This window comes from Tamandua tetradactyla, chromosome 4 (genome assembly GCF_023851605.1).
Source record: "Tamandua tetradactyla isolate mTamTet1 chromosome 4, mTamTet1.pri, whole genome shotgun sequence".
NCBI lineage: Eukaryota > Metazoa > Chordata > Mammalia > Pilosa > Myrmecophagidae > Tamandua > Tamandua tetradactyla.
The window spans coordinates 103,776,604-103,790,700 of record NC_135330.1 but is presented as its reverse complement, the minus strand read 5'-3'; the positions used below and the strand labels follow the sequence as shown (position 1 = coordinate 103,790,700).

At 39.5% G+C, this 14,097-nt stretch overlaps 1 pseudogene; it reads right to left on the bottom strand.

Annotated features, from left to right (window-relative positions):
• Positions 1 to 611: 611 nt before the first annotated feature.
• LOC143679243 (peroxiredoxin-6 pseudogene) lies at positions 612 to 3,025 on the bottom strand (annotated as a pseudogene).
• Positions 3,026 to 14,097: the final 11,072 nt, after the last annotated feature.

The following is a 14,097-nucleotide window of genomic DNA, read 5'->3' as shown; positions in this document are numbered from 1 at the left end:
AGATCATGTGCCATTTCCTCAGGGCAGACCTTTACAGGTTTGTCTAGGAAAGACTCAGCAGAATCCACGTTTCCAATGTCCACCCGCCATCATTATTAATCCATATGTCCCCATCCTAATTTTCAGGATCCCGTTCTTTTCCAATTAATGCCCTGATTTCAACAGAAGACAGCCTGCAAGGTTTTCTTTGTACATCTGCTACTTACGCAATGAGATTCTGGATCTGGTTTTCATACATCTCAAGCCTGTGACCACAGGAAATAACACATTCTTTTCAGGGCTAACACTGAAAGTTTTAAATCTTTCAAATGGCATTTAAGTTGCAAATATGAAACCTTCAACTCTTCCTTTTTTCATAATTGTATCCAGTGTATCCAAGGACTACCAGCGAACACCTTCATACCTCTTAACTCCACAAAACTCTGTTAAGGTGTCAAAAACTGTCACCCAGAGCCTCAAATAAGCATATGATTACAAGAATCAAATGGTGATACTTTGCATATCTGTATTGCCCACTCACACCAAGAACTGTCAGTGCCATCTTGATCATTGGACAGAGTCATTAGTTCCTTTGAATCTAATCAGAATAGAAAACAAATTAGAAAAAAAAAGCATTTTTAAGATTTTGTTTGTGAAGAACTATTCTTGGTATCAAACTGGAAGAGACAGTCTCAGAGACAGGAAATTGGGGAGGGCCAAGGATGCCTTGGAGATGTATTGTAAGACAAGCACAACTGAATCTCCATGAAGGAACAGTAGAGACTAGAGACGGCCCCAATCATCCACAGGCTACTAGAGGATCATAAAACTGCATGCATGCATGTAGGAGATCTGCAAGGGTCCAGAAAAAAGGAAAAACCATCTCCTGCTGTTTTCACCACAGCTGTCCTCTCCAGCCAGGCTCATTCTGCTTCTATGCCTTGCTTCCACCTCTTAACACAGAGAGATTCTCTGAATAAAATCCAAATGTAGTGTCCTCCCAAAGTCCTATGTGATTTGCCATCTACCTCACTCTCTAACTGCATCAGCAACTATTTTCCTTCATTGTCTTTTCTGTTCCTTGAACTGGCAAACTTCTTTCCCCCTCCTGGACTTTTGCCTTGCTATGGCTGCTGCTGGGAATGCTCTTTGCATGGCTGCCTACTTCTCATCTCAGCCTGAAGGTTGCTTCATTCTCCTCCCTTGAAAGTAGATCTGTGTAAACATCCCATCCTTTATTGTTGATCATAATACTCTTTTTTTTATAGTGCCATTTTCATTTAATAAGCTACTAGTATAGCAAACTAAAGACCTTGGCTGGAATCACACTAGGATGTTTATATGAGATTGCTGCAGGAAAACATGATTGGCAGGTGGCAAACTCTGACTCACTGTACTATGTGAAACTCCAGCACCAAGTTCTTGGAGAGAGTTGAGGTTGGGGAGTATAGCAGAGGTATTTCTTACCATATGGGACCTATTTGGTGCAGATTCATTTAGGAAGAAAGTTTTTTTTACTTCTTCAAGGTTGGTTGGAAGGGCTGTCATGCTGTCTCCATCCTGCCAATCAAAAAAGGGTAACAACCTTCTTTTCTGCCATCAGATGGAGAGAGCTAACTACTCTGATAATCTCATTGAACTTCCCTCCAGTGGTAGCTGGATAGAGGATACATAGCTTCAGTTTCTTATCAGGACCAAAAATAAATACCACATGAGTCAACATAGGCATGTCCTTTTCATCCTTCTCTTCTGGGTCCAGTATTCCCAACAGGATGACAAGGTCCTATCAGTGATGGGAAAGGTAATGTTCCTGTGGCCATATCACCATAATCACCAAGCATTGATATCCTTGCTCCAGGCAAGATGGTCCTTAACGTTCTCTGTGGAAATGGAATCATCTTAACATTCCATTTGGAAAATTCTGATGACAGCTTTGCAGGTCTGCCAAAGTTCTGTGCTGCCCACTGAGGTTAGTTTCCAGGGTTGAGAGAAGAGAATGCCCAGTGAATCTCCCAAGTAGCCATGGAGACTGAGGCAGCCAACAGTGGTATTGACATAAAAATTGGGAGCCTCATTCCCAAGAAGCAAACCTCTGGGCATGACAGCGGCCATGATGCAGCTGGGTAAGGGGACACAGCTGTCATAACCACCAGGTGGCTTGCTCTGGAAGAGAGAATAATACTCTTTTTAATTTCTTCAAACACCTAAGTGAAACCTTGGCTATCTTTCTGCTTTAAATTAGGCCTACTGTTCATAAAGTACCTTCAATGTGGCCATGATTTACCAGAATGCCAGTTTTTCTGTGTTCCTAAGTACAACATTCCAGATAGTGAAGCCAGTAAGAACAAAGGAGAGAAGATTTATCATCAGTATCTTTTAGGGCTTGTTTTGAATAGGGTGAAGGCATCCACACAAAGTCTCAAATTCAGACACTGAGTTTATCTCCAAGTGAGATGGTATATTCCTAAATTGCATGTAGTAAAAGATCATTTAAAAAATGTAATTAGCCCTTAAAATATGCCATAACATTATCCTCCTTTTGTCAGTTTTTGTTTGTTGAATAACTTCCCCGTGGTGTTCCACCACCAGCGAGGAGCAGGAGCATGAGGGTCACTTGGAGGAAAGGGGTTTGTGAAGCAGTGATTTCAGTTCCTGGTGATTCAGCTCATGTTCTCTGCATCCAAGGAGAGACCCCTCTTGGTGTGCAGACAGAAATTAGGTCTGTTCAGCAGTCACTGCATGACAGTTTCTGGCCAGCAGAAACAAGGATGACACAAAAAATTACTCAAGACATGAAGTTAAGAGAGGGGAGGGGGAGCAGAACTAAAGGAGTTATTTTCCCAAGCTGCTTCCCACCACATCTTTTACTTACAAGTTTAAAGGACAAAGAATGGTTTCAAGTAAAGAATTGAAACAAACAAGGTGAAGGCAGGATGTTCTAGTGGTTTTCAGCAAGAACTGATAAAGACAGCAAGCAAAGGATTAAACCAAGTTTTGTGCAAGGCAAAGCAGGTAACAGCGGTTTTCCGCTGTGCTTTTTGCAAAGCATAAACCATAGTCATACTTGATTTAACCATTAAGCTCCCACCCACACCTCCCCCTTTGTTGTTTTTAACAGAAAAGATAAAATCTTGTTATCTTCTTTCCATTGGATCCACAGTCACAAGAGCAATGATTTTTTGTTCAATAAATGATGGTGTGGCACATTATTTTGAGACTGATAACAAAATATGAAAGATAATTAGTCCAAATATACACATGAGCCAAAAGTGTAAATTAAGTCCATGAAACTAGTTAGCACAATTAAGCCAATTTAAATTATTGTTGAAGGTATCAAATATTTGTTTTTGTGTAAGTATGTGCATTTGTTTTAATTGTTTTTACAGGTTTTTTAAATTTCTTTTTTGGAGGGTAGTAACCTCTCCTTGCAAATGGGAAGAGAAAGCTCCTTGTAAATGAGATTTCACTTGTTCCCAATGAATGACGGGAAGAATTCCACTCTAATGGAATAACACAGATTTTTTTCATGTTCCCAGTCAATTTTAAATTTTGCCTAGCTATAGGACTTGTTGTCTTTCTCCAATCCATAACAGTAGATTCTAGGGTGTCCAACCATGCAAGTATGCCATTATCAAAATGAATTTGGGAGATTTATAGTTAGGATGAGAATGAAAAAAATACCCCATACCTGTACTGAATCAGAAGCAATCACTGCCAGGTAAGCTAGAAATTTGTTTTCTGGCATGGAGGGTGCTCCACTGCAGAGAAACACTTCATTAGCCTTTTCATCTCATTGTTTTAAACTTCCCCAAGTTACTCCCTTTGTATAGAGTGCATTACAACAGGAGCACGTTTGATGGTTCTCTGGCTCCTCCAGTGATATCGTCTTCATCAGAGGAATTGAGTTGAAGGATTGATTTTTCCACCTTATGATAGGGTTTCACATTCTTTGCAGGCAGCCACTGGGGGCCTGTGGGAGTAAGCACACAAGCATACCCTCGCCCTCAAGTTAGCAGTTCTTGGGGTCCCAACCAGCATCCATCTCCTTTCAAACTTTTACAGAGGACTTTTGCCTTAGGTGTGCTGTATTGCTTAGAGAGGAAAATGTGTTTCAGCTTCTGTGAGTCCATCTTTATCACAGTTTAAAAAATTTAAAGTATATCATGCTAAAGATACATTTCTCGTGGAGTCATCCATACTCCCCCTTTTCTGTTTTTAATAAGGGTTTGGAGAGTATGATGTGTTCTTTCAATAATAGATTGTCCAGTAGGGTTATATGGGATCCCTGTAGTATGTTTTACACTCCATTGTTGTAGAAATAATTTAAAGGAAGTGGAGATATACCCAGGGCCATTGTCAGTTTTCAAAGAGCTAGGTCTGCCCATATGACTGACAGCCTCCAGGAAATGGGTTTTCATATGTTTGGTACTTTCCCCAGTTAATGGGGTAGCATGAACAAAGCCAGAAAAGGTGTATTTAGAGACATGTATATATTGAAAACGGCCAAATGGTGGTCAATGGTGATGTCAGATTGTCATAATTGATTAGGAAATAGGCCTCAAGGACTTACTCTGTTAAGATGGTGAGGTCCAGAATACTGTTGACAGTCAGGACAAGATGGACTGATTTATTTACCTTGGGAATAAGTTAAAGCAAATTCTTTAACAAGAGATTAGCATTTTGGTGATAAAAATCATGAGAAAAATGAGCCTGATGAAAAGGCATTAATGCATCTGCACTTTAGTTACCATCTGAGATACAGCCTGGCAGCCCTGAGTGAGATCTAATGTGAGTAACAAAAATAGGATGTTTGTGATGATCTAAGAAGGATTGTATAGTAAGAAACAAGGAATATAATTCTGAATCAGGAAGAGATTTTACAAAACCTTGCTTAACATGTAACAAAGTATAAACTACATATCCTGAATCACAGATAATGCGTATAGGTTGGGCTAGAAACTGTTTCAGGGCCATTATAGCAGTTACTAACTTGGCTTTCTGTGTCATTTTATGATTTTTTTTTGTAACTGCATTATACCATTGGAGTTTTAGATGCCATGTAATAGCAGCTTTCCCAGTTTTACCAGACCCATCCAGAGAGATGTTTACAGCATTTGAAATGGGCATGGGACTAATAGCTCATAAAAGTTGAATATTAAACATAGGTATTTGTTGCAGAATTTTATCTACAGGTAAAGAAAAGACTTGCCCAATAAAGTCAGCCATAGCAGCCTGCAGCTCTGTTGGATTAAGTAATGTTTGTGAAAAAACATCTTGGGAAAGACAGACATGAATTATATCTGGTTCATATCCGGTTAACTGCTGGTAGTGCAGACAGCCTTTGAAGAGAAAGTGGGCAAGACTAAGAATATGAGGAGTGAGAGTTCTACAAGGAGGATAGGGCAAAAAGATCCATTCTGAACATCTTAAATGAGGGAGCAATTGGCCTAATAGTCCTGTAGGAGTTGAAATAGTGGGAAACAAAAATAATCAAATAGAAAGTTGGGGATCCTTACAACTTAGCTTTTACAAACAGTGAGTTGATTCATTTATCTTACACAGCCAAGGACATGATAAAGTTAACATAAAGTACAAGAAGTTATTTTGTTAAAACACAGACTTTCTGCTTTTTACACTAATTATTTAAAAAAACACTTTTATAACTTTTCACTAAAACAGGCCAACAGTTCAAGAAAACTTTGTCACTTTAACAGAGAGAAAAAACTAAATTTTAGTTTTGTATTAGTATATTATTTGATAGTAAGGTTTTCAAAAATTTTATAGCTAGACCCATCAAAGTTTTCCTAACTTTGACCATAATTTCCTTTTCCACAAACTTTTAGCAATGTTCTGTTTCTATTCAGGCTTTGTCCTACATTTTCCTCATTCTGTAATAGCCATTCATTTTATTTTAGAACAAAACTACTCTCTTCTTCTTTTTAACAAAAACACATCCTTTATGTTCTTCATACTTAATCTACCAAAATGATTTTAGAAACTATCTTCAAGCAAACATCTTACCACATGCAATTTCCATCAAAATTAAACTTGTCAGAATAATTCTAAATAAAGTGATTTTTTTAATGCATGTTTGAAACATTAATATACAATTTTTTAACAAGAATTGATGGCATATAGATATTATATTTGTTTTCTTCTTTTAAAAATTGCACTTTTTCAAAGTTTCATGATCACTACATAATTTTTAAAAGCTTGAATATAAGACACCTCAACTCATTTGTAATTTTTTTACAAAATGAATTTAATTATAAAATGCTATTGAATTTAAAGTTTCATTCTTAGGCTACTTTTCACTGATGTCCAATTAATACAATGGCCAGATTCCAATTAGCTTATGTGTCCAGGCCCAAGGTGGTCCTCTGGGAACTGACCAGGTACCAAGAGAAGCTTTCTGGGACCTAGATAATTTATCAAAGTATGTCTCCTTCTGGGAAGATAGCCAGTCCTCCCAGCTGGAGTGCACATTTTAACAATTTCTTACCAAGGTCATGCAATGGAGTACCCAGGAGCGTATCTGCTCCAGTGGTAATTTGCCTGTCAATATTTTGACTGGTTTGTTGGGTACAGCTTTCTTGAAATTCTAATTGCTAATTACTATATTGAGCAGGAGTCACAGCTGTTTTAACAAGAGTTGTCCAATCCCATGGGCACATCCGATGATAACTGTGGGCAATAGATTCTACAATTCTTTTGTGAAGGAGATTTGGAGCCCATTTTCATTAACACTCCTTCCTAGTTCTTTAAATACCATATAAGGAAGGGATTTATGCCGAGGTTGCCCACGTTGAATAATCTCAGGGAAAGCTTGACTATCTCCTGAAGCCCCTGAGGCCATGGCTTGCTTTAGATATTTTTCCATGGCTGGTCATAGCTCCTCTAGATTTTCAAAGAGAGTCTTAAGTGCTGGTGGGGGAATGAACTTTCCTTAATAGGAGGTGGAGCAGGGGGTGGCTTTGACTCTGGCTCCTTGGGGGGAGCCATGGAATGGGACGGAGTGTGCATGTGACATAAAACAGTTTTTACAAGTCCCCACATCACAAGAATTGATGATTTTCTCATCCTGCTATATTTTTCTTTAAATACTCTGTCAAGTTGTTCCCAGAGCTCCAACTCAAAGATTCCTCTATCAGGAAACCATGGACAACGTATCTGAACCAACTGCAAAAGGGAAAGCAACTGGCTCTCTCTGATAGTACAATCAGTGGCTTTAAGGAGCTACTGCAGAGTTTGAACATAAACACTGTGATCTTTAGAAAGTCCCATGCCCATCATAGAAGGAAATCACCTCTAAAACTAGACATGTTGGCAGCTTTCCCAAGCAGGTGCTGCTGCCTCTTACCTTAAAGAGATGGATTTTTCTTGTTTGTCTGGATGAGTTTCACTATCTCTAAATGTGCTGACTACGCTGCTTGTCCATAGCTACTGATACACCTCACACAGGGCATCATTTGCCGGTTTTTGGCTGGCAGAAACCAGGATGACACAAAAAATTACTCAAGACACAAATCCAAGACAGGGGAAGAGGGGAATAACCAAAGGAGTATTCTCCCCAGCTGTTTCCCACCTCACTTTTTATTTACAAGCTTAAAGGGCAAAGAACATTTTCAAGTAAAGAAACAAACAAGGTGAAACACGATATTCTAGCTGTTTTCAGCAAGAACTGATAAAGACAGTAGGCAAATAATTGAAGCAAGTTTTAAGCAAGAAAGAGCAGATAAGAGTGATTTTCCATTTTGCTGTTTGCAAAGCATAAAGCATATTCACAGATGATTTAACCACTGAGCTCCCACAACTGCACAGACCTTCTGACACCAGGCTGGCAAGACTGGGCAGAACCTCAGGTGGGATGGAGTGGAGCCTGGCAGGGTTGCATGTCTCAGGAAGGAAAATCTGAGAAACAAGGATTGTGTTGTGAGGGGTGGGATGTTGGGCCCAGAGGAAAATCACAAATAGGTAACTGTGGCCAACAACACATGTGTAGTGTGGGCTGGGAGGTTTCTGGGCTCCCCACCTAGGTCTTTGAGTGCCTGAATTCTCTGTAGGAAGGGCTGTGTGTGCATCTAATTTCCATTTCCTTTTTCTTCCTTTTGTATGTAGTATCCTGATAAACAGAAGGTACAGGGAAGAACAACCTAAAGAGACACATGCTTTGCTGCCAAATCTAGGGCAACCAGGGTGCCCATTATAACCCATGTACCACCCATTAACGTAATTACAGGGTATGCCTATATGGACAAATCTTCAAAATATAGACAGTGTTTATTGTTTCAATGTTGGTACTCTTGAGGAATACGATGTACTCTAATGGGTCGTAGAAAATTGCAGTGGGAGAGTCACAGTGTTTACTACAGGATCACCCTTTTCCTCAATTCCACTGGTCTTGATTTGACGGGGTACTTGACTACTGGGATTAGTCTTCCTTGAGCTCTGGATGCCTACATGGAACAGCCTCATGGCCAAGCCATGTTTCCCCAAGATAAACACTCTATATCCTGATTTGTGATGCTGGATCTTTCAGAGTTGGCTCCCAGGCACAGAGCAGTGTCCTGAGGCAGCCTGGATCCAGACAGTGTGAAATGGAGGAGACCGCTTCCCTCTTCTGGAGTTTGGGTCTTGTGTTTCTAGCCTTTGTACACCCTACCTCATAGATCATGTGGACTTGAAGGAGTGTTCACAGGTGCCAGGTAGCAGCTGAACAGCAGGATGGATGCCTGTGCTGCCTCTTTTCCTTCTTAAGGCTACAGAAATCTGGAATTTAGTGTCTTTCAGGAGCACCTGCCTTTCTGCAGGCTTTGAAGATATCTATCCTTAACCCTCTAGTGGATGAATTTCTAGGCATGTTAAAAGCATCAGGGTATTTTCTGGAAAATAGATAGTTGTAGGAATACTCTTTGTAAGGAAGGAATGCTTCTTTTTACCTGAATTTGAGTCTTTCACATTACACAATGATCACTTGTTTGGGGGACCTGCTATTGGTGACAGGTAATTGGACCAGGCATCCCTTGGCCTAGGGAGAATTCCTAACTGCCACTGATCTGGGCATGTAATTCATCTTCTGTAAAGCTTAGATTTCTTCATTGTGAAACTTGGGATCAAACAATGCTTGATTTACCTGTGGGCTTTTATTCTGTTTTGAATGATTCATGTAAAAATAGTATGAACTCCCTTAGAGGTAGGTCATCATCTGCCTTGCCCACCAGTGTAATCCCAGTTCGTAGAAGAGTGTCTGGCATGTAGTGGGCCCTCAAGATAGTGACTGAAGGAACTATAAAGGTAAACGTTCAAAACTTAATTAGAATAATGGTTACTAATGATTCATTCTTTATACCTAAATTATAACAAATATGGTTTACAGATAGATTTAAGTAATTCACATAGGTTTATGTGGATCTTCATATGGACACTGTGTCTATGTGAAAAGTTTTGTTACACTTTAATATTTAGAATGAAGCTTTGCATTCAAGGGCCCTCTGAGTATCAAACTATAAGGCAGAAGGAATCAAGAATCTGAAGCAGTGACAGCTTTATAGCAGCAAGATTTTCAGGTATTTCCAATTCTATACACAAATGTACTTTGAATGACATTCTTCTAAAGCCTTTTGTACAGATGTTTCACCAAACTTTTATTTCCTCATTATTGTTAGAAATGGGCAGTTTTTACCCTAGGCATGCAACCAACTTACCCCATAGTGTTGCTTTCCACAAGAATCTGGTATTCTGCACACTTTTTCTCCTCAGGTCAAAGTAACATCACATAGAAAGCCATCCCCCATTCCAAGATCCACTGTGGGTGCTCTGGAAAATGTCAGGGACATGACATGGTTGTGTTGAGAAAACTTAACTTTCCTGTGGAAGAAGAACCTCAAGATATATTCAGAAAGAAGTCAAAGAAAACTTGTATTGATGATCTTTCTTGTATCTCTGCTGGTAAATTCTCAGGTGTGGTTTTTAAAAGATGAAACCACATATTGTAGCAGACATTCACTATATATACATGAGTAATCTTTAAACCATTCTGTATATTTTGAGTTGTGGGAAATGCCACCAGTTGTTTGCTTGCTTTTTGTGAATTTTGTTTTTTACTTTCTGTTTGTTTTCTAAAAAAGTACATTGACATTTAAACACCAAGACTATCATAAACAAAACTACTGTTAGATATTTTTTTCAATTATAACATAATAGCTACATATCTAATTCTAGAGGGTCCAAGGAAATGGAATTATTTAAACAGTTGTATTAAGGAAATAACCATTTGTACATTATTATCCTGGAAATTATAGTAATATTCAAGTTCAAATGAACATCAATTGCAGCATTAATTTAATGACAGAAGCTAAATTAAAATTAGATTAATCAATATCATGTTAAAAGAGTGAAAACCCCAACATATTTCTTGTAGTTGAGGATGATCAGGGTTCAGCAGCCATGAAATCTGAATCACACCTTGAAACCCCTGAAGGTTGTAGTTGGAACATCTTAGGCTAAAAGGACCATGTGAGAAAACCTCTACTTCTGCCAATATTTCCTTGTTGTAATCATTTTCTTTTCTTAGCTCATTGGGCTCTCCACAAACAGATTCCAGCCCCTTTTCTTGAACTTTCTTCTCATAGTGTGTAATTTAGTTAGTTTTTTTTTTTTTTGGGGGGGGGTGTATGGTCAGGAATCGAACCTGGGTCTCCTGCATAAAAGGGGGGTATTCTAACCAGTAAACTACTCATGCACCCTGTAATTTAGTTTTAATAGAAGGAAGTGGTTCTTTCCAATTCTTTGTCCCAGTCTTCAGCCATCTTGTAGAGGTCACGCATCTGATATGTGAAGTTTCTGTTTCTTTACATTTCACAAAGTCACATTTCCATTTCTGAGCAGATGGATTCCTCCTCAAATGAATTTCTCTCAATCTACTGCACATGTTCCAGATGGACCACAAGATGTTCTGATCATATACTGTCATGAAACTGAAAGTTCCAGGGTCCCCAGACACCAGAAGAATGAAGAATGAAGAGGGACTCAGAAGAAACAGAGAGATGATAAGGCAAGAAGAGAAAAAACTAAAAACAATATCTGCAAATATAATAGCAAAGATGTTGCATCCAATAAAATAAGAACTGGAAGCTATAAGAGAACATTTGACAAATAATGAAGAGCTCTTACGAACTAAAAATATGAGAGGAAAATTAACAATTCAGTAGAAGATGTGCCAGTTTGAACCTGCTATGTACCCAAGAAAAGTCATGTCCTTTAGTCCTCAATCAGTATCGCTGGGTGGGATCTTTCTTATTGTTTCCATGGAGCAGTGACCCACACAATTATGGGTGTTTACCTTTGATTAGATGGTTTCCTTGGAGATGTGTCTTCATCCATTCAAGGTGGGGTTGCTTATTGGAGCTCTTTAAGAGCAGACCATTTTGGAAAAACCAACAGAGCCCAGATCTGTTGGAGATGCATGAATAAAATGACCAGTTGTCTGGTCAAACTTACTGGCTTAACTGTTCCCATGAGGAAATTATGTAGACTTAAATCATCAGTAAGTTGGTTGCATTTATGGCTGATTACATCTACAGTTAAACTTGAAGACATGGGGAGTTGATGCTTAATTTGGAAAGAGTTTCTGTTTGAGGTGATGGGAAAGTTTTGGTAAAGGATGGTGGTGACGATAGCACAACACTGTGAATGTAATATGCAGCACTGAATTACACATTTGAAAATGGTTAAGAGGGGAAATTTTAGGTTGTACATATGTTACTAGAATAATTTTTAGAAATAGTTTTTAGAAAAATCATAGGACTGTACAATACAAACAGAGAACCCTAATGTAAACTATAGACCACAGTTAATAGTATAATTATGATGATATTGTTTCATCAATTGTAACAAAGTTACCACAGCAATGCAAACTATTAATAATAGGTAGAACTGGTGGGGGGAGTATGAAGGCTCCCCATCTCCTACCCCAACCCTGGACCCTGGTAGCCTATGTTCTAGTTTCCAACTCTATGAACTTGCTTATTCTAATTAGTCAGTATTGGTTGTTCATGTGTTTCTAAGAAATTGTCCATATCATCTGAATTGTCTAGGTTGCTGGTGTTCAGTTGTTCATAGTGTCCTTTTACTATTATATTTTTTCTGGGTCCATGGTAATGACTCTACCTTTCATTTCTGATTTTAGTTTTTTGCATATTCTCTTTTTTACTTTTTCTGTCTACTAAGGGCTTTTCAATCTTGTCGCTCTTCTCAAAGAACCAGTTTTGGTTTCATTGATTCTGTCATTTTTTTTTTGTTTTCCAATTCATTTATTTCTGCTTTACTCTGTTTCTTTTCTTCTACTTGCTTTCGGTTTAGTTAGCCTTTTTTCTCAAGCTTCTTCAGTTCAGTTAGGTCTTTGGTTTTAGCTTTCTTCCTTTCTAATGTAGGCCTTTAGAGCTATTAATTTCCCTCACAGCTCACCTTGACTGCATCCTATAGATTTTGCTTATTTTATTTATTTAATTTTGGCATGGGCAGTCTCCAGGAATCAAACCCGGGTCTCTGGCATGGCGGGCAAGAATTCTGTCACTGAGCCACTGTTGCACCACCCATCTCATAGATTTTGACATGTTGTATTCTTCTTTTCATTCATCTTCAGATATTCACTGATTTCCCTTGCAATTTCTTCTTTGACCCACAGATTGTGTAAGAGTATGTCGTTTAATGTCCATATATCTGTAGGAGGAGCAAGTTTATTTGGAAATCTATTGAAAACTGGACAGCGGTTTGCTTGTGTGCACTTGCCCTATCTTCTCACCTCTTCCCCCCCATCCTCTCTTAACCCCAACAGTAGCAGTCCACTGAGCAGGATTCAGATGAAGTGAAAGTCTAGCCAATGCAGCATGTCTCCATATCTATCAGAAGCTACCATTTCTGGGGGTGAGGTGTGGGCACTGTGCAAAGAATGTGCTTGTGGACACAATAGGTCTAGTAATTTCCAGGCTCCCGAATGGAATCACCATTGCCTGTGAGACTGAGAGGTTCACCTTCCCCAGCCCATAGCCAGTCTGGGTGTGGTAGTTAGGTTCAGGTTTCTACTTGGCCAGGTGATGATGTCCCATTGTTGAGTTTCTGTGGACTTAAATCAGCAGTATGTGAAATTCATCTATGGCTAATTACAGTTTGTGGTCGGTGAAGGGGTGTGCCTTCCATAAGAAATGAGGTTTAGTTTAATTATCTGGAGGCTTAAAAGACAGAGGGCAAAAGAGAGATCAGCAGCTCAGCATACCTCATCTCAGCACTCGCAGCTCAGCCCAGACTTCTGGAGATGCAGAAAGGAAATGACCCAGGGGAAAGCCAATGGAACCCAAAAGCCAGTCAAGAAGGCCAGCAGAGTCACTGTGTGCCTTCCTATATGACAGAGGAACTCATGAAATCTAGCTGCCTTTCCTCTGAAGAACTATAAATTTTTAACTAAATAAAATTCCTTATTAAAAGCCAATTCAGGGTGAGGGTGGGGGCAGCACCCAGGACCAATGGACATCTCTGCCCAATGAACATGGTAAGAGGTGGTGGGTACCCAGCAGTATGCAGGAGTTTGCTGGCCATGGTGGTGTTGGTAGCTACTATTGGGGGCAGGGAGCTTTGATTAAGGCTATGGTGCACTGGTAATTGGTGGTGACCACCCCTGGTATGGCTCAGCTCGTGGCCTGCTCTTGCATTCGGAAATGAACTCTTGGCGTCATAGGCCCTGTCCAGAAACTTTGCCAAGGGGCTGTGATCTCTTGACCTGCATGGGCCAGTATAAGGCAGCACTGAGGAGCTGCCGCTACTGCTACCAATTAAGGAGGAGCATAGCAACCTGGGCCACACCAATGAGTACTGCAAACTATGGTGCCCATGACAAGCTAGACTTCAAACTGGTCTTTGGTGAGGACTGGGCTCAGGCATTGCCATCCTGGGACCTGGGACCTGCATATCTTGAACCAGATGATTATGCATCTATTTACATCTTTAATGTAGATTCACTTCCATCTACTTTAAACTCATTACTTTGCTTACTACATTATGGATTACCATCTCACTCTTCTGTCATCATCGATTTAGCCACAAGGTCACAAAAGCTATGTAGGA